The 21288-nt window shown below is 50.3% G+C and overlaps 1 protein-coding gene across 2 annotated transcripts in view; it reads left to right on the forward strand.

Moving 5' to 3' along the window:
* Positions 1 to 21288, forward strand: part of Plcg2 (phospholipase C, gamma 2) — a 136489-nt gene that overhangs the window by 27518 nt on the left and 87683 nt on the right. Inside the window, exons 1-2 of one of the 2 annotated variants that reach the window (XM_039097673.2) lie at positions 10021 to 10411; positions 10502 to 12085. The gene's annotated coding sequence lies outside the window, so the exon portion shown is untranslated. 2 annotated transcript variants of the gene reach the window in all.

Here is a 21288-nt window from a genome sequence, read left to right on the forward strand (position 1 = left end):
CCCCCAAAACCTGTGGCCCTGGCATGTTTCCGGGCATGGTAGACTATGTGTGCAGTCAAGTGAGGCAGGCTGAGCTGGGAGAGGATCCTGGGCTATCCAGGTAGATCCAGTGTGTGCTCAAGAGGCCTGGTGACAAGCAGAGGGCCATGGCATGGGGACAGGAGGAGAGGGTGGAGTGAGTACGGAATGGGGCTGGGTATTAAGGAATCTGGACAAGGCTAGGGTGGTAGCTTCACGAACAAAGAACATAAGCAACTCTGACTTCAGCCCAACAAGACTGACTTTCACTTGGGAACTGGATCATGAGAAAGTCCTGTTGCTTTAAGCCACAGGGCATGTGGTAGTGTGGAGAGGCAGAGACAGGGTGTTCTGGGTTTGTTCAGTGCTTGCTAGGGAGCTCGATTGCTGGTCCCGGCGTGGTTTTTCTGCCCCCCTGCCTCCCCAGACTTGAATAGTCTATTCTCTGAGGCCAAGTGTCTGGTGTTCTGAAGGTAGTCTTGTATGGCCACGTGGCAGAGTCCTGTGGTTAAGCTAGCACCAGCTGCAGAACTGTTTAATTTAGCTGGTGACAGGCGCTACATTGCCCAGGCTCTACCTTCTTGTAACTGTCACCAGCTGCCTTACCCAGGATCAGGGTCAGGGTGAGCTGAGGGTAGGGGTATAGAGAGGGTGCTCTTGGGGGCAAGGTCTCATTTTTCTTCCCCCTCTGGTGTGGGCTTCAAGTAGTAAAGTTCTTATTGGGTAGGGTGGCAATTGTAATCCCAACACAAGCGACTTTGAGGCCAGTCTCAGCCCCAGGCTAGCCTGGGCTATAGAATAAGACCTAGTTTTAAAATGAAGGATTGGGGCTGGGGAGATGACTCAGTGGGCAATGTGCTTGCTATGAAAGTGTCAGGCCCGGGACTTGGATCCCTAATGCTTACAGACGTGTGGACGGATGAATGTGGTGGAGGAGTCTGTAATTCCTATGCTCAGAGGTGGGGAGAGGTCCTCAGAGTGAGCTGCTGGCTAGACTAGCTGTCCTTGCAAACTCTGTATTCAGCTGAGAGATCCTGCCTCAGGGAACGAAGTGTGGAGTGACTGAGGAAGATGCCTAACATCTTACACACACACACCATACAAATATATGCAAAAGAATGGGGGAAGGGCTGGGGGATGGCTCAGTAGGTAAAGTGCTTACTATATAAGCATGAGGACCTGAGCTCAAACCCCAATACCCACACATAAAAAGCCAGTGACAGTGTCACAGGCCTATAAACCCAATACTGAGGGGTTAGAGATGAAAGAATTCTGGGGGTGTGCTGGCTAGCCAGGCTGTCTGAACGTGTGAGCTCCAGGTCCGATGAGAGACCCTGTCTCAGAAACTAAGGTGGGGAGTGGCAGCAGATAAAGACAGTGAAAGTGAGCCTTTGGCTGTCCCACACGTATGTGTGAGCATGTGCACACACATGATATACACATATGCTTAGGCATATAAGCATACATGAGGGGTTGGGGATTTAGCTCAGTGGTAGAGCGCTTGCCTAGGAAGCGCAAGGCCCTGGTTCGGTCCCCAGCTCCGAAAAAAAGAACAAAAAAAAAAAAAAAAGAAAGAAAAGCATACATGATACAGAGATAACAAATGCAAACTAGAAAAGCTGTTATTTCTGCCTCCTGGGGGTGTGAGCCTTTGAAAGCCCCTCTATTTCTGCAGAAGAGCATTCCTGGGCTTGTCGGAAAACTCCAGGTCTGGCTCGTCTTTGCCGTGACTGCATTGGGCTGGGTCACGACCCTCTTGTCTGTCTCTTAAGTGCACACTGTGAGTTACGGTGCACCGAAGGCACTGGACTCCTACACACAGTAGTAACTAGAATTAAAGAGTGACACCACAGCTGAGGGGACAGCCCATGTCGGGGTAGCCAGATTATTGACACCTGGTGTCCTTTGCCCTCCTTGTCCTTTCTCAAGACACCACTTTTGTTGGTGAACACTGATGTCCAAGGCCAGGGCAGTTGTGATTAAGGGGGAGGCCCTGAGCTGGGGAGAGATGGTCCCAGATGATGTAAAGAAATTTAACGGTGTGGCTTTGAGCATGGCAAAATAGCCATGGGCCAAAGGAGGAAATACACCGTCCTTGCTTCAAAAGGCACCAGCCAGATTACAGGGTTTGAACCCCTCTCTCAGGTGACCTCAGAGAAGGCTTATAACTTTGTTGTTGTCAAGACAGGGTCCCTACTCTAGCCTGATCCTAAACGTACCATGTAGCCTAGGATAACCTTGAACTTCTAAACCTGTCTGTCTCCAGGTGACTGAATCCAAGGCCTAGCATGTGCATGCTAGGCGAGCGCTCTACCAACTGGGCTATGGCCCCAGGGCAGCGTTGGAGAAGGCTTGCCCATCTTACAAGCTGTGTTCTGGGGTGATGGTGGAGCTCAGTGGACCTCACGTCCTGAGCTCATGTAGGAGAACCATCCCTAGCTCTACAGTGAAACAGAGAGCAAGGCTCTAGAGGCAGACTTCTTGCTGTTCCCGGCGATGCTTACCTGTGTTCGAGGTCTTGCGTGCCTCGGTTTCCTCTTGGGTGTGATAGGAAATCATAGCAGCACCTACCTTTTAGGGTGTTCTAATGTATGCACTACCACATAAGGAGCAGTTATAGAATGTACATCTGCCCACCGAGGTGTCATGGGGCAGGGGTGGGGGACATGCAGTGTCCTGTTCAGTACCAGACGTCATGCTACGTGGTATTACTTACTAACCGGATCCTTGGCCCTTGAAAAATCCCAATACTTCTTGATGGATGAGTCTACCCATTTTACAGATGGACTTGAGTCTCCAAGGGCGGTAGGTAGCTTCCTGAAGTCACCCAGTGAGCAGGGCCTTGGTTGGGGTTGTCTAGGAAGATTCTTGAGGTAGCTAAGACAATTCAGGGTCACTGGGGTTTTTCAGAGACCACTGTCTGCCTCTTATTTGAGTATCTTTGTTCTCCTGCCTGATCAGACAATTATCCACAGGGCACTTGGTCCTGAGCTTGTCTGGATCTTCCCCCCTACCCCCCAGCTGCCCTAAGGCATCTCCTCCTCCTGTCTTCTGGATTTGTTGCACACGCTTGCCTTGTAGCGGGGGTTAGGGGGAGGTCTCATTTCTGTTGACTTGGTGTTGAAGTAAGACACCATCCTAAGTTGGAAGTGGGCTGGTACTGGTGGATTGAAGCCCAGTTCAGACATGACCTGTGCTTTAGGATCTTGGCCTCTTTCTGTAGGTACAAAGTTGTTTTCAGACCTTGGAACAAGACTGTGCGTCGATGGGTTCTGAGGAGAGAGAAGTAGATTGCAGCTAGGGGACAAATGACTTCAAACCCAAGCTTCAAGGTGGGACCTGCTGGGCTGGGACACGCCTGCGAGAGAGTGGATGGGTTGAGCCTCCCACAGCTGACTCAGGCTCTGCAGGCCTGTGGTGGGATGGCAGGTTGTTAATGTGAAATCTCACCCTCAAAGTGTTGACTTTAGTCAAACACAGACAGGCCCCACCGTCCGCGCATGGGCAGCCACCGTCGATCACAAGCTGCATGCAGGCTCTTCCAGGTAGCCGAGCCCTTTCGCAGCTCTGAGCAGCCGTGCGAGCCCACCTCTTCCTCTTCTTAGAGCAGCCACAGTGTTGATCTGTGTGGCCTCGTTTGGTGGTGGTGGCGGCGGCGGCGGTGGCGCTCTAGGAAGACATCTGAAGTTCTAAGACTCACTTTCCTTTCCAGAAGCTTCTAATACCAGCCTCTCGGGGTGCAGCTATGACGTTTGAACAAGGTGGTGGCTTTAGAGCGTGCTTTCTGCACAGTCTGTGTTCTGTTCTTGCTATGAGCTGTTGAGCTTCAGAAAGCTAACGGGCGCACAGAGAACCGGAAGACAGCAGAGCTCGGGGGGTGGGGGGGGCTCATCACTAGAGTCCTGATGTTGGGTGACATTGCACGATATGCAGGCATCCTGACACCTTCCCCACTGTCGGGGCTCTTGTGTATTTGTTTTGCTTGGGCAGATCTGGCTTGGGGCAAGAGATGTCCTTTGACAGGTAGAGAGGGAGCAGAGGATAAAGAGCTTGTGAATTCCAGCAAGTGTCAAGGTCCCGCTGGCTCTTCTGAAACCAAACCAAACCAGGAAAAGACTGTAAGGGTAGAGTGGACAGTAGGGACAGTGGCTGGGAATATGGTTGGGGAGCTGGGAGTATATGTCCGCAGAAGGAAAAAGCTGTGTTGATCTTCCTTGCTATCCCAAGCCTTCAAAAATAATGGACACAACATATTTAAGTAGTTACCATAATGATTAATTATAGGCTGAGCCACAATACAGCCATCAGTGCAATCTAGGCTGGGATCTGGCCAGCTTCCAGAAGGTCCCAGGGCTGTCACTCTTGAGTACCCCCTTCTCCTCCCTAGCTGGTTCTCCTCTTCTCCTCTTTCCACCCCCTACTTGTTCCCTACCCTACCATGACTTTGAACTTGCTGCATAGCCAAGGCTCACCTTGACTTCTGATCCTCCTGTCTCTGCCTTCCGAGTCCTGGGCTGACAGGAGTTTTATGAATGCTGGGGATGGAACCCAGGGCTCTGATGGCACTGTGCAAGCACTCTGCTGACTGACCATGATCACCAGCTGTTCTTCACTCTCTTATTAGCGGAGCACATAGGGCTTGGCCTTGGCTTATACGTGTGTGGAGACATTTTACCAGTACTGCCGATGTGGGTAATTTAATGTCCTCATTGGTGGGTGTATAATGCCCCGTGGTGGGGAGGACCTGACAGTGTTCTAGGTCTCCCACCACTGCAGATTTTTGCTTAAGCCTCTGCAAACAGCGGAACCAAGGGTCTCATGTTTTGCTCTGTTACTGTAAGATACCCGCTTCCTCCTACACACAGTGTCAGTGTGTGTGTGTGTGTGGGAGTGGTCTTTCTTTCTCCAAACCCTACAGGTAGAAAATACTTACTCTTTAGAGCAGGGTTGGAAGGAAATCTCCCCCATAGGTTTTACACACTCTTATACTTAACGGTAAGTCTTTTTTTGTTTCTTTCTTTGTTTCTTTGTTAATTTCTTTCTTTGTTAATTTCTTTCTTTGATTCTTTGTTTCTTTTTTTCTTTTGGTGTGTGTGTGTGTTATTTATATGTAAAATTATTGTTATTGTTGTTTGGGTGGTTTTATTTATTTATATTTAAAATTATTGTTGTTGGTTGTGGTATATGTGTGTGTATGTGCACATGCCTGTGTGTGTGTGTGGTGTGTTGTGTGTGCACATGACCATGCATGCCTCAGCACATCTGGAGGTCAGAGCACAGTGTTTGGGAATTGGTTCTTCCGGGCTTTGAACTCAGGCAGCCAGGCCTGAGTGGCAACTTCTCCCACCTCGCACCATTTCGCTGACCCTTGGTGTTCTGCTTTGATTGATTTGTTCGTTTCTTTATTTATTTAGAGTCAGAGTTTCATTATGTAGCTAGAACTTGCCCAGGTCCAGGCTGACTTCAAACTCATGATCCTCCTGCCTCAGCCTCCCGAGTGCTCGGATTGTTTTTTGCTAAGTATGGGACTTTAAATAAAGCCAAGTCTGGGGGGCTTGCATTGTATAGCATCATGCACCTTCCTTTACTGTGTTCTGGCCATTCTTGCCGACAGTCTCCATGGTCACTTCATGCCATCAGTCTCTATGGTCACTTCTCTGCCATCAGTCTACATGGTCACTTCATGCCATCAGTCTACACAGTTGCTTCATGCCATCGGTTTACGTGGTCTACAGGGTCACTTCACTCTTCCTCCATGGCTGCCAGTGCTCATAGTATGACTGGGGCAGTGCTTCTTTGCTGGAGGTGGCAAGGAAGGTCTAGTCCCTATGCCTGAGTATGCATGCGCGCGCGCGTGTGTGTGTGTGTGTGTGTGTGTGTGTGTGTGTGTGTTTGGTTCAGGTCTTTCCCTCAAGTTCCTGTGTGCCCACAGTCACCCTCTTCATCCCCTGGCTGTATCTTCCCTCACCAGCCTATGATTGCCTGCTGGCGTTGGCAGGGGTCGTGGGATGAATTTCTATGGCAGACAGTATCCTATAAACATTTATGGGCTGAGGAATAGCAAAGAAGTCTGGGCTTTAGTCATGAGAAGGGGTGCCTGGGTCTGTCTGCTGCCCCATCCCCTGTCCTTCTCTGTTTCTGTGGCTTCCTTTCCATTATAGGAGTGGCAAGTATTTTATTTTCATTTTGCTATATTTTATTGAGACAGGGTTTCCCTTGCAGCCCTGGCTGTCTCGGAACTCAGTCTATAGTCTCTGCCTATAGGCTGTTGGGATTAAAGGCATGTGCCGCCATTGCCCGGCTCTTTAATACATGTTTATGTTTTGGGTTGGGGATTTAGCTCAGTGGTAGAGCGCTTGCCTAGGAAGCGCAAGGCCCTGGGTTCGGTCCCCAGCTCCGAAAAAAAAGAACCAAAAAAAAAAAAAATACATGTTTATGTTTTGCCATTATGAAAAAATTTAAGTGTAAATACCAACACTGTAAACAGTACCATGCATCTACCTAGCTTGTTCGTGTGTCATCACATTTATGTTTGAGATCTGCCTCCCTGTTCCTTTTGTTTATGTGCCTGGATCAAACATGGGGTCCTGTATATAGTTGGTAGGGCAGTAAAGAAACACTCAATAGAAACGATCTCAGTATGGTGTGGCAGTTCAGACCTGTACTCCTGGCCCTTGAGAGGTGGAGGTAGGAGGACCACGCTGAGTTTGGGTCCAGCCTGGGCTACATAGTCACAATTTGTCTTACAAAGCAAGCAAGCAAACAGCAATTAGAGCAGAAATGAGCATGTTGATCTCAGCTACGCTGCAGCCCTCCCCTGGCTTTTATGCCCCTCTCTGGTTATGTTCCTCTGCTCCAGGCTCCTGCTGGGTGCTTGCAATTTCTAGGTGCTCAGAACTCAGGTCTGCTTCTCTTTGATGCACTTGGTGGTGGGGCTATCCTGGGACCAGATCGCTTCCTCTCTAAGACCCTGGTTTGTGCTGAGCACTGTACTTTGCTGGAGGTGCTGTGGGCAAGCATATCATTTATAAGGTTGTAGGCCTCAGCCAGCCCAGGGTCCTGGAGGTGAGGCCGTGTATGCCTAGCCCTACCAACATGTGCCCAATCAAGGGGGTATGGTGGTTTGAATGAGAATGGCCCCCATAGGCTATGTATTTGAATATTGGTTTCCCATTGGTAGAACTTTTTGGGAAGGATTAGGAGGTGTGGCCTTATTGGAGGGGTCATATCACTTGGGGCGGGGGGAGCTTTTAGGTTTCAAAAGATTTTTGCAATTGCCAGTGTTCTCCCTCTGCTTTGTGTGGTTGTGGATTAAGACATGAGCTCTCAGCTATTCTTTTGTCCCAGTATCATAGACTCTAACTGTCTGAAACTGTAACCCAAATTGAACATCTTTTATAAGTTGCCTTGGTCACAGGGTTTAGTTGGGAACATGGTCTGCTCTCCCACCAAATCCTTACTTGGCATCAGGCATATTCCTGAATGTCCTGGTTGCAAACACTAAAGGATACAGACTGAAGGTTGAGGGTTAGGGAGGAAATATCAAATATGCGATTAGCAAATTGGTACCTGCTGAGGGTCACAGAAGGCTGTAGAGGATACTGTGGGGCTAATGGACCACAGTGAAAAGGCCTGAAAGGGGGAAGAGAAAAGCAACCAGTATATGTGGGGGTATGGGGTTGGTGTGAGCAGTTGTCCAGGCTGTGTGGAGCTGGTGTGAGCAGGTGTCTAGGCTGTGTGGAGCTGGTGTGAGCATGTGCCCAGGCTGTGTGGAGCTGGTGTGAGCAGTTGGCCAGGCTGTGTGGAGCTGGTGTGAGCAGTTGGCCAGGCTGTGTGGAGCTGGTGTGAGCAGTTGGCCAGGCTGTGTGGAGCTGGTGTGAGCAGTTGGCCAGGCTGTGTGGAGCTGGTGTGAGCAGTTGGCCAGGCTGTGTGGAGCTGGTGTGAGCAGTTGGCCAGGCTGTGTGGAGCTGGTGTAAGCAGTTGGCCAGGCTGTGTGGAGCTGGTGTGAGCATGTGCCCAGGCTGTGTGGAGCTGGTGTGAGCAGTTGGCCAGGCTGTGTGGAGCTGGTGTGAGCAGGTGTCCAGGCTCTGTGGAGCTGATATGACCAGATGTCCAGGCAGGGGTGGGCATGCCCAGGCATGGGGTGTCATGAAGGCTCCAGGAATCAGCTGCAGCATGTCCCAGCAGGGGTGCCATTGCTTTCCCCAGACTACGCCTCATGCTTCTCCACCTCAAGACCTTTGAACCTACTATTGCCCTGCCTAAAATACATCTCTATATTTATTTTAAATTTGTGTTGCAAATTTATGTGTATATGCATGGGTCTACATGAATTTATGTGTACCAGGGATGTGCTGGCTCCCTGAGAGGCCAGAGGAAGGCCTGAGATCACCTGGAGCTGGCATTTCAGGTGACTGTGAGCACCCTGATGTAGGAGCTGAGAACTGAACCCAGGTCATCTCTCAAGCCCCTATGTGTGTGTGTGTGTGTATGCGTGTGTACATGTGTGTATATGTGTGTTTGTGTGTCTGTATGTGTGTATGTGTGTGTACATGTGTGTATTGTGTGTATGTGTGTATACGTGTGTGTATGCGCGTACATGTGTGTTTGTGTGTGTACATGTGTGTGTGCATGTGTATGTGTGTATGCGTGTATACGTGTGTGTTTGTGTGTCTGTATGTATGTGTGTGTACATGTGTGTGTGTACGTGTGTGTGTGTGTGTGTGTGTGTGTGTGTGTGTGTGTGTGTGTGTGGTAGTGTGATGCATATGTATGATATACTTGTTCCGGCATGCGCTTGTAGATATCAGAGGCAGATATTGTCTGTTTCTCTCACTTGCTTCCTTACCTTGTTTTTGAGACGAGTTTTCTCATTGAACCTGGAGTTAACTGTTTTGGTTAGATCAGCAGCTGGCCGATAAGCCTCAGGATTTCTCCATTTCCCTTCCTGCCCCAGGGCTGCTGTTGCTGATGTTTGATCCTACACTCAAGTTTTTACATGGGTACTGAGGATCAGAACTCAGGCCCTCATGCTTGCACGGCCAGCGCCTTACCCACTGAGCTGAGATCTGCGGCTCCTAGAATAATCTTTCTTAGATGTCAGCTTAGATGTCGCCTCCTGAGGGAGACCTCCCCGATCACTCAGAGAGCACCCCTCCCGTCCCATCATGCCTCACTGTGCTTTGGTTAAGTTTTATAACACTGCTGCCAAATGATGTATTTAGTGATTTACTGAGGGCAGGGACTTGATCCATCTTGTCCCCTGCTTAATGGCCTGTCTACCAGAATAATGCCCGGCACTTGGGCCTGACACCGTCATTGACCATGAGAACTTTTGATTGACAGCAGCAGTTGCTTGAGTGTGGGCTTGTGCTCGGCACTTGCTGAGTGAGTTCTTGAACGTGAACTTATTTCTTTAGACTCTCAGGTCCCCTTTGTGTATGTTTTTTCATCTTACCAGCAGGAAGTGGAGGCCAGAGGAGTGACAAGTGGTGTTGGTGACACGCAGTCTTCTTAAGGACCCCAAGCTGGGGCCCTGGACATGGCTGGGGGGAGGGGAGACAGGTTGCAGATCAGGCCATGATGCAAATTAAACTTCTGTTTCTATGACAGGGAGCTCAGGTTTGCCCTGCCTACCTGGACTGGAGGACGTTCAGGACACCCAGGCTCTGCTTCTTGCAAGGTTCTGCCTCTCTGAGAGGGAAGGAACTGTTCACCTCCCCGCTGGCTGCAGCAGGAACTGCTAGGAGATTACCCTGCCCACCCTAAGTGTTGGTTTGCAAAATGCTGAGCCTGGTGGGGAAATGAAGGGCTGGCCTGTTAACCACAGCGAGGGCTCATTTGCAAGAGTGAGGCTGGGCCAGGGCGGGGGGGGGGGGGGGGGGGCTGCTCTCCCTCTAGCAGAGCCATTTCTGCAGGCAGTTGTCCTGTAGGGACCCACTTGGGTCCCAGTCCTTCACTTGAGCTTGGAGTGGGAGGGTGATAAGGGGTGAGGGGCTCATGCTACAGCCTCAGTCTTCTCCTCTGAGGAGTGGGCTGGTTGTGATATCATGAGGTGCGAAGGAGCCCGTGCCTGAGAACCCTTCACGAACCATGAGTGCTTGGTCAGGAATTGCTGCTGTCATGCCATGGAACTAGGTGGTGGACATGATCAGAGACCCTCCCCCAGCCCCTACCTCATATACCTTCCAGAAACAATCCCCACTTTCATAGCGGTGTGTCCTCTCTGTTTCTTTCTGAACATGATTTAAATTTATTTACTTATTATGTCAGTCAGGGTCTCACAGCCACTGGCCCGGACCTTCCTATCTACTTGAGGATGGTTTCAAACTTCAGATCCGCCTGTCTCCACCTCCTGAGTGCTGGGATGACAGGCACGCAGCACCAGGCCCAGGTTAGACGGTGTCGGGGATCAAAGCCAGGGTCTTGAGCATCAACTGAGGTACATTCCCAGCCCTAATTGCCACCTTCATTAAACTTCCAGGAGTCTGATACGGAGCTGGCCCGATGACTCTCTGTCACAAGACTGTCATCCCGCAAAGCTGAGGGTGATGGCAGCAGAGGATGGGACAGTGCACCAGAAGGAGTTTGATGGTCCCTCGTGTGAGCAGTCTGGTGCTGATGGTCACCCACGGGTCATCTAGAGTGGTTACAGTAAAAGGGAGTGAGAACAGGAAAGAGGAAGTCTGGGAGAGGAAGAGATGGTCCACAGAGGTGGCTGTCGGAGCAAGGCCTGCATGCGAGGCACTCGGGCCTGCTCAAGCTGCCTTGTAGAACTGGTGCCTCTAGAGCTGTTGTCTCCCTCATCTCATCCTGAGGGGAGTGACCCAAACCAAGGGCTGCATTTAGGGTTCAGGGACCCAGACGGGCTTTGATGGACTGAGGGAAACCAAGCCTTTAAAGAAGTTCCAAGGAGGCGGGTCAGTACACAAGGTAGTCCTTGTACAACTACAAGGACCTGGGTGTGGGTGCCCAGTGCCCATGTGAAAACCCATGGCAGTAGTGGTTTGTAACCCCAGTGCTGAAGGGGCGGGTCCTATTGGCCATCCAGCCAATAACTGAAGAGCTTCAGGCTTGGTGAGTAACCCTGTCTCAAACAATAAAGGTAAGGGGCAACAGGGGAAGACCTCTGATGTCAACCTTGGGCCTCCACATGTGTGCAAATGCACCCGCGCGCGTGCACGCACACACACACACACACATACACACTGACTGGTTCACTCAAGACATACATGCATATATACACATGCTCACACACGTACATACTCACACTAAGTAGCACGTACGTGCACGCACTCACACTAACTAGTGCATAACAAGCACATGCACGCACTCGTGCGTACACACACACACACACACACACACACACACACACACACACACATACACAGTAAGATCTGTGCTATCCTAGGGCTCTGGAATTATCTCCCAGAGACCATTCCCTCTCCTCTCTGCCCACACCTCATCTGTGCCCTTTTCTTGTTGTGGGTGTGTTGGCAGCCTAAGTTTCCTGAGCTAGTGTGGCCTCGTCCCGGTGGGAGAATGTGGTGACTCCTGAAAGCCCCTCCTGCCATCTCTCACCATGGACGGACACAGCCCACCTGACTTATCAGATGGCTGGCTTTGGCCTTTGAAGTCACCTACTCACCTGTACAGATTCACTTGACTTAAAAACAAAGACCTGGCTGCAGTCGCTCTCACCCTGTCACTCGCCCCAGGGTGCTTGGAGAAGGCCTTGTGGGATTTCCCTTGATGACTGGAGGAGTTGGGAAACCGGCCTTGTTCACCTTATCTTCTGGGCTTTTACCTTGGGACACTAGTTACCACCCTGATAAACCCCAACCAGGTGGCCCTGGCTGCAACTTCTGAGGGTGGCAATAGGTAAAGGGATTTTCTTTGCAGGAGCTGGTGGGAAGATGAAGCAGCTAGTTAGTCTGGAGCTGGCATCTACAAGAAAGCCCCGTCTGTTCTCTGTCCAAGTCAGGATGTTTCTGGCTGGAACTTGACCTTGGCAGTGCTCCCCGTCTACCGGGCTGCTGATGGAAGGAATGGCCATCCATCCGTGGGTGTGAGTGTCTTGGCTCGGGAGCTGAGCCCTGCTCTGGACCAGTGGGGCTTGGGCAGAGCTCGCCTAACCTGCTCAAGCTGGTTTCCTTTTCTGCAAAAAGGAAACAATGAAAAAGAGTTTCACAGCTCAGAGAGGCGGGAGGAGGGACTCTGGAAAGGCCTTGGCCTCTGGCTGAGGGATGGGAGCCCTGAAAAACTGCCACTACTTTTGGGATCTCGGGGCAGTGGTTCCTTGCAAGGGTGCTCAGGGAGAGGAAGAGTACTAGCAGGCTTGAGCGAAGTCTGAGCAAGGCAGGAAATCTTTCCTGGAGGGGAACTTCTTGGGGGACCAAGGCCCACCTGTCCTCTCCAAGCATCTCTTTTTTTCCCCCCAAAGTTTTTTTTTATTGGCATAAATTTATTATGGCTCCAAAATTAATGCATAACCCATATGACATGTTCATAAATGAATTTACTGCTCTTTAGGTAATATTCACTCCTATTGTCTTTCTCGAGCCCTTCCCCTAGTGGTCCCCCCTACTCAAACTTTTCTTTTTTTGGTGAGTGTGACTAGTGAGTTTAGTTGGGGTTACTTACAGGGGCAAGAAGCCTGGGCACCGGTAGGTGGCGATACCATTAAACAAAAGGTCTCTTAGCTGGGCAGTAATAGCGCTCGCCTTTAGTTCAGCACCCAGGAAGCAGAGGCAGGCCGATCTCTGGGCTCAAGGCCAGCCCGGTCTACACATTGAGTTTTGGGGCATCCTATGTCAGGTTTCTCAATGGAGAAAGCCTGTGTTAGAAAAAAGAAAGGAAAGAAAAAAAGAAGAAAAGAAAATAAAACCATCTTTCCCTTTACCAACAACTGCTGCCTGCTTATAGATCTTCGGCGAGGGGCGTGGCAACGTGGGTCCCACCCCCTGCGTGATGGAATGCTGTCGGGGCCCAATCCTGTGCAGGGAATCATGAGGGTTGTACAGTGGCCATCTCATGGCCAAAGACAGCATTTCACAGCACTCCAACCCTTCGGGCTCTTACCTTCTTTCTGTCCCCTCTTCCTCGATGTGACCTGAACTCAGACGGTGGTGTAGATGTCTCTTGTAATGGCTGAGGAACTTTTTCTCAGCACCTGACCAGCTAAAGAATCTTTGCAGGACAGAGACGCTTCTCTGACCTAAGTAGGCAGTGGCGCTAATCTTGGGCACGCATGTAATTGTTTACAAGGTAATTTCACATGTATATTTTGGAGGAGGCTGTCCTTTTACACACACCCCTGACAGCCCATGGTCTCCCTGTTGAGGGCTTGAGGCATGTGTTGGTTGCTTTAGTTAGTAGCTGACTCTGATTTCTGTTCAAGTGAGGAGGAAGTCTTTGCTTGGGGCCTGGACAACTCTTCTGATTCTTTTCATCGTTCTGTTCCTTTGACCCTGTGGGACAGAGAGAAAGTTTCTTGTCCCCGCTGGTCTCCAGGATGCTGCCCGGTAGAGGAAGCCGGGCCTCACGGTGCCACTGCCTCCCTCCTCCTCATTCTGGGTGTTGGCTCTGTCTTGGACTGGGTGACCTTGGACAAACTTCTTGTCTGCTCTGAGGCTGAGTTTTCACATCTGCAAATGAGCGTGAGTGTCATAACGACTTGGTCACAGGGCGGTTAAGAGCGGCGGCGGGGGATGGCCTAGCCAGAGCCACCCCAGATAACTGAGGGACAGCTGTCAATAATAAAAGTATCTGGAGCATCCTCTGGAACGGGCACTGCATGGCTTCACGCAGCAGAGACGCATCCATTCTCTTATGCTGGAGAGTAGGTGGCTGGCCTGGAAGTGCTGGCAGATGTGTGGTGCCCTGAAAACCTGGGGAAGCTCTGCTCTTACCTCATGCTCACCTCTGGTGCGCCACATTCCCTGACATCTCTGCTTCTGTCAGTAGACGGTCCTCTTCCCTCCGTGTGGGCCTTTGCCCAAATTTCCCTCTTTTTCTTCCCTTTAGTACCGGGGACTGAATCCAGGGCTCGGCACGTGTTAGGCAAGCATTCTGCTCCTGAGCTACACATCGGTGCTTCTTGCTTTTTGGAGATGCAGTCTCTTGCCATGTCTCACTGTGTTTCCTAGGCTGGTTTGGAACTTACTGTGTAGCCCAGGCTGTCCGGGAAATATTGGTCCTCCTGCTCGGCCTGGTGAGTGCTGGAATTCCAGGCATGTGTCCAGATGTGATGATGTCTTTTCCTTACACAGATGCCAGGCTCTGCCTTTTCTCCAGCTTTGGCCCCATCTTAACTTGACTATATCCTCGAGGACCCTATTTCTAAAGAAGATTGCATTTGTAGTTCCCAGGGATTAGGACCTACACGTATCTTTGTTGGGGGTGGGGGTGGGGCAGGATGCAACTCGACCTCTAGTATTATACATTTATATGTTGTCTCCAGGGTGACAAAGGCTGGAGCCATCATTACTCTGAACCCATGTTATTCAGGGTTTTCACACCCTGGGGGCTGACTTGTCAGTTGCTGGGGCAGGCAGCTCTCGCTGTCCACGTGATGCAGGCTCTGAGATTCAGACATAGTACAGAGTGAGTGAGGGGAGATGGGCCTGGACTGAGTCCCCAGATCCTACAGCTACCTCTGTACCGGGGAACTATTTCCCCTGTGTGCATGTGTGCACACAGCCTACGAATATGCATTTTCCCATGTGGCGCACGTGTGTGTGTGTGTGTGTGTGTGTGTGTGTGTGTGTGTGGTGTGGTATGTGTGTGTGGTGTGTGTGTATGTGGTGTGTGTGTGTGGTGTGTGTGTATGTGTGTGTGTGTGGTGTGTGTGTGTGGTGTGTGTGTGTGGTGTGTGTATGTGTGTGTGTGTGGTGTGTGTGGTGTGTGTGTATGTGTGTGTATGTGTGTGTGTGTGTGGTGTGGTATGTGTGTGTGGTGTGTGTATGTGTGTGTGTGTGTGGTGTGTGTGTGTGGTGTGTGTGTGGTGTGTGTGTGTGGTGTGTGTATGTGTGGTGTGTGTGGTGTGTGTGTATGTGTGTGTATGTGGTGTGTGTGTGTGGTGTGTGTGTGTGTGTGGTGTGTGTGTGTGGTGTGTGTGTGTGGTGTGTGTATGTGTGTGTGTGGTGTGTGTGGTGTGTGTGTATGTGTGTGTGTGGTGTGTGTGTATGTGTGTGTATGTGTGTGTGTGGTGTGTGTGTATGTGTGTGTGTGTGTGTGTGTGGTGTGTGTGTTTGTGTGTGTGCGTGCATGCATATGCTTGCATAGGCCTACTGGATGACTGAAGTTAGTGGAGGGCTGTCTTTGAGATGGAACCCCAACTTCCCCCTTCTGTGGCAGCCCTGCATGTCCAGCCTTCCTGGTACCCATCACAACTGTATTCCCAGCTGATTTCAGAAGCTGTGGCCTTCACCAAAGAACACCCAGTGCCAGGCCAGCTCTGGGCCTCCTGCGGGCACTTCCTCTGGGTTCCAGCACCCTGCTTATCAGGAGGCCGCAAAAGCATTTATTTCTGGCCTGGCTGGAAATAGTGTGGTCCTTAAAGGGTGGAGGGTGGAGTCGGCTTTGGAAACAGAGACATAGCCAACACAGGGAAGGAGGACTCACTCCTCTGTGCCTTGAGGAGCAACAGAGTGAGGGCCAGGTGTTTTGGCCAGTTGTGACTTCTAGGCTCAGATTGGGGGTGTTCACATCATGACTTCCCTCCTTAGCACCCCCACCCCCATGTTTCTACTCAGGACAAGACATCTGTTTGGCAGTAAAATGCCTTTTCCTCTCTGTACATTTCTTATTGGAACCGTGTGTGTGTGTGTGTGTGTGTGTGTGTGTGTGTGTGTGTGTGTGTGTAGGCAATATCAGGTGTCTCTCTGTATCACTCTCTAACTTACTTTCTTTTAAAGATGAATCATATTTATTATTTTCTTTTAAGTATTATCATGCATGTATATGGGTATTTTGCTTGTGTGCATTTAAAGGGCGCTATGTGCATGCAGTACCTCTGGAGGCCAGAAGGGGGCATCAGATCCCCCTGGAACATCCTTGGAGTCATAGTTGTGAAACACCACGTGGATACCGGGAGCCAAACCCCAGGTCCTCTGCAAGAGCAAGCTTTTAATTTCTCAGCCATGTCTCCAGTCCCTATATCTTAGTTTTTGAGACTGGGTTGCCTACTGGATCTGATGCTTGCTGAGCTGGCTGGATTGACTGGCAGGACCTATCTGTCTCTCCTGCTGGGTGCCAGGGTTATGATATACAGCCCTGTGCCCGGCATTTATGTGGTTTCTGGGAATGGAACCCAAGTCCTGGTGGCTATTCAGTTCCACTGCACATGTAGATGTTTATATTCCCAGGAAGGTACTGGACAGTGTGTCAATATAAGGTACATTTTGTCCTTAGCCATATATACCGCCATCACCTTCTGAAATGCTGGTCTTTTGGAAGATCCTTTCTGATGTGAGGGTAGCACAAATGGAGAGTTAGCCTCTGCATCTCTGTGACTATTCCCCTGACCCAGCCCCAGGTGACATTGCTCTGATCTCTATTTCCACTGGTAAGTCTCATGTAGTGACTTTGGCTTCATCCTCTGGGCAGTTGGTTTCTTCTTACTCTTTAGAACTCATTCGCAAGCTGACAATTGTTTCTGGGTAGAATTTGACAATCTGGTCTCGTTTCCACCGAAGCCATGGCTATTTGAACATTCTTATGCTGTTTGCTGAATGGTTCTGGTTTTCTCTCTGTCAGAGTTATAAAACATCCTCTGAACTGATCTGCTACAGTGAAGAAAAAAAGAAGGCAACTTGAGGAAAAAATATCAGCTACATAGTGTCAGCAGGGTGCAGCCACTGGGGATCACAAAGCTGTATTTCGCAATTGGAGAAAGCGTGTTCAACCAGAGAGGCTGAAGCTAAACACAACAAAACGAGCAGCCAGACAAAGACAGAGAAATGGGATCTAGAAATAGATTTTGTGCACTGGGGGCTTTATGTGGTGGTTATGATGAACGGAAGCAAAGCACATTAAGTATTAAGTAGTCTTTACATGTGGTAGGCAAGTCCTTTCTGCGTTGCACTAACAGTTATGTGTGGTTGTCAGTGGGTGTGAGTGTGCCAGAGAAAGTAGGTGGGGTGGGGGGGGTAAAGGGAGAGGAATTGAGAGAGTGAGAGAGAGCGAGAGAGAGAATGAGAGCAAGACAGAGAGAGTGAGAGAGAGAACGAGAGAGAGAATGAGAGCAAGACAGAGAGAGTGAGAGAGAGAACGAGAGAGAGCGAGACAGAGAGAACGAGAGAGAGAGAAAAAGAGAGAGCAAGAGAGAGCGAGAGAGAGAGAGCAAGAGAGAGGAAGAGAGAACGAGAGAGAGAGAGTGAGAGAGCGAGAGAGAGAGCGAGAGAGAGGAAGAGAGAACGAGAGAGAGCGAGAGAGAGGAAGAGAGAACGAGAGAAAGAGAGCGAGAGAGAGCGAGAGAGAGCGAGGACGAGAGAGAGCAAGAGAGAACGAGAGAGTGAGAGAGAGCGAGAAAGAGAGAGTGTTCAAGCTCAGGTATTATTCCTTAGGTCCCGTGTACCTTGTTTTCTTTTTGAGACAAGGGTTCTCACTGGCCCAGGCCTGACCAAATGAGGCTGTCTGGTCAGTGAGCCCCAGGGATCTTCCTGCCTCTGCCTCAACAGCGCTGGGATTACAAGCGAATGTCACTGTACCAGGTGTTCTTACGTGGAGTCAGGGGATTGTACTCAGGTTCTCCTGCTAGCACAGCAACAACTTGGCCAACTGTGCCACCTCCCAGTCCCTGACAAGTGCTTTCTAGATGCACACGATATGTTCAGCGTGACACTCGGTACTCATTTAAATGGCCACCCTCTTTATAATCCTACATAGGAAGGAAGATAGATTTCACAACTTAGAGGTATAAGGTATGTATTTTTTTTTCAGTGCTTATTAAGGTACACTGCAGGAAGACACAGCAAAGGGTGTCTGTGTGGGATTATTTTCACTTGGCTTCTAGCAGGAGGAGAAAGGTCCAAATGTAAGGGTCACTTAGCATTGAACTTGAAAGGATTGTATGCTGGGTTTTTTGTGGGCAGAGAATAAAGGTCATCTTGCAAGCAATTGAGCTAAAAAAAAAAATGGTGGAGGAGGGCAAGGAGGGACAGAATATCACATAGCCCAGGCTGGCCTCAAACTTACCAAAGATGACTTTGAACTTCTGATTTACTCGCCTAGACCTCCCAATGCTGAGATTACAGATGGGCATCATTATGCCCAGTTTATTGTGTGCTGGTATTGAACACAGGGCCTGCTAGGTAAGCACTCCACCAAATGAACTACATCCTCCATTCAGAAACCAGGAGTGAAAGGTACCTACCACGGTGTGCCCAGATCATGGGCTCCTGGGCTTGGTTGGGGAGCTGCCTGGAGAGTGGGTTTGGAAGTGCGCCCCCATCCTTTGATGACTTGCTCACCCTGTCTTCAGCACTCTTGGGTGCTCACAGGTGGCCTGTAGCCAGTCCCCTCTCAGTGGCAGGAAGCTGAGCGGGGAAGGTGGTTGCTTTGGCATCCATAGAACCAGAAAAGGACAAGGAGGCTGAGCCGAACATGGCCTGACCATTCCAGAGTCATCATCAGAAAGTGTCCCTGCGTCCCATAGAGAGTGTCTGGGGCAGGAGGTGGGATGGTGGGGGTTTTTGTGACCTCGAGCCCACCCAAGGACTAATATCTCTACAGGAACACAAAACGTTCAGCAAACAGCTACCACTGTGTGCGTATGGTTACCAGAACACACACTTTCCACAGAAGCAGGAGACCTTGAGCGCTGTCTTCTGTTGGCTCTTAGTACAGTCTCCAGAGATGTGGGGTCACTTTTTAACCAAGATAATAGGAGCGGTCTTTCCTCTCCACCCTTAGCGCTAAGGTTGTGTGTGTGTGTGTGTGTGTGTGTGTGTGTGTGTGTGTGTGTGTGTGTGTGTGTGTGTGTGTGTACTCTTGCCTGTGGAGGTCAGAGAACAATCGTGGGTGTCCAGCGAGCCTCCTCGATTCTTCTGTCTCTATCTCCTCAGTGCTGAGAGTGATAAGCACGCATCACCATACTCAAATGTTTTATGTACTCTCCGGGGGATTGAACTCGGGTCCTCATGCCCGCGGGTCAAGCATTTTACCCACTGAGCTTATCTCCAGGTCCCAAGGAGGGTTTTTTTTTTTTTTTGACCCAATTGGTAAGATATAATTGCCCACTTAAACATACAAAGCCCGGTACCATCCATCCCTTAGGAACATTGATAACAACCTGTAAATACACAGAGCAGGATCTTAACATCACCTGCCATGGCTTCTCCCCTCTCTCAGTCTCTTCCTCTCCTCCCCAAGGAGGTTTTAATGTCCCAGACTTTGCTCAGAAGGCCATACCTGGCTCTGTGTTTTATACTCAAAGAACAATGGCAGTTAAACCAGAAGAGAGTGACCCACCCTGGGTCCCCCAGCCAGGAAAGAGTGGGGGCTTCAAGCCTCGGTCCTCTAGATGCTTCCAAATCGCTAGGCTGCTCAGGCGGCTGTGGCCTCGGCTGGTCTCTAGTGTCTGGCCAGATGCAGCCGCGTGTGAAACAGCCTGGCATCTTTAGTTTCCTTAAGCAGGGTCCCTGGCCAACCTGTCTCAGCCCTTGCTCTCTTCACACAAACTGAAACCAGCAGGAGGAACCATGGAGAGGCGGCCAGTAGCTGAGGTAACTGACAGAGACCTCCTGGGGCGGCAGCTTGTTTCTTTTGGCTCACAAAGCAGTGGAACAAAGTCTCCATACATGCAGATCTGAGGTGGGGAGAGGACCAAGCCCGGTCCCCATACATAACTGTGGAGAGCAGAGCTGGGGTTTGAACCTGGGTCTTTGGACTCCAGGATGTTCTCATGGGCTTTGTTCTTTCTTCCCTACCTGAGCCCATCTTCAAGATCTGGGCCAGACAAGCACACGCCCACTCAGAACCAGCTTCTCCCCTGTAGGTCCTGGTCCCTCCTAGCCTCTTATTTTCTTGTACATATATGTAGACTTGCATGTGTTGGTGAGATTTCTAGGCTCAATGGGACAGAGCCTTGTTTGTTATGTCATCTTGACAACCCTTGTGCTAGTGCTCCTTGTGGTACTGAGACTACACGGGTGGGTGAATGATGATTTAGCAAGGAGGTGGGAGCACATGTGTGCAGTTGTCTGTCTGTCTTCCCTTTGACTGTGTCTTGAAGCTATCTGAAGATACAGTTTGTTGGCAGACAGTGCCCCCTAAGGTCAGGTACAGGGAGAGAGGGCCATGCTCTGGGTGTGAAAGACAGGATTTCCTGAGGGGACACTGCTGGAGGTTGAAAATCACTAGAGGGAGAACCAACGAGACAGGAAGGCTTTTCTGGAAAGTTTTTCTTTCTTTGGTTCTGTTTTTGAGGCAGGGTCTTAGGCGGCCCAGGATGGCTTTGAACTCCTGATCTTCTTGTTTCAGTCTCCTGAATATTGGGATTAACAGAAGTGAGCTACTGTGCCTCGTGGTACACCTGAAGATTAGTGTCCCATCCCAGGCAGGGCAACCGAGGGTGGACGACATAAGGTGAGGGACGAGAAAAAGTGTGTTAAGGGGAGGATACCCCACGAGGGTGGAGTGAGGGGGACAGGAAGTGGAAGGGTGTCTAACTCCAGGAACCAGGGTATCGAGGGTATCTAGACCCGGGGAAGACTGAGGATGATGCCGGAAGGGGAGGGACATGCAAAGACCATGTCTCTTGTGGCTGTTATCTCACTTCGTCAAGCAGGAAGCCCAGTCACGGAGCCCCACCACATAAGACGTGGTCTGAGCTCAGCTACCCCTTAGCTTGCTTTGCAAAGACAGGCGGTTGTTTTACTAACTGTGTGCCCTAGGCAGAAATCCCCACCGGCAGAGACAATGACCCCTGACCATCCTGCCCCATAATCCTTCCCATTAGTGGTGTCTGTTGTCAAGAAACCGAGGTGGGTGGGTGGAGCGTCTGTTTGTCTTCTTGTGCTGTTCCAGATACATGTACAAATATGGCTCTCTCTTTTTGGCTGGACTGAGTGTGTGTGTGTGTGTGTGTGTGTGTGTGTGTGTGTGTGTGTGTGCGCATAGTGGGAGATGTGTGTGTGTATGGGGGGGCGTGTGTGTGCATGTGTGCATAGTGGGGGATGTGTGTGTGTGTGTGTGCATGGCAGTGGGATGTGTGTGTATGTGTGTGACGTGTGTGTGCAAGCATCTCTGTGTGAGGCCAGAGATCAG

Source organism: Rattus norvegicus, chromosome 19 (genome assembly GCF_036323735.1).
Source record: "Rattus norvegicus strain BN/NHsdMcwi chromosome 19, GRCr8, whole genome shotgun sequence".
In the NCBI taxonomy this organism is placed as follows: Eukaryota; Metazoa; Chordata; class Mammalia; order Rodentia; family Muridae; genus Rattus; species Rattus norvegicus.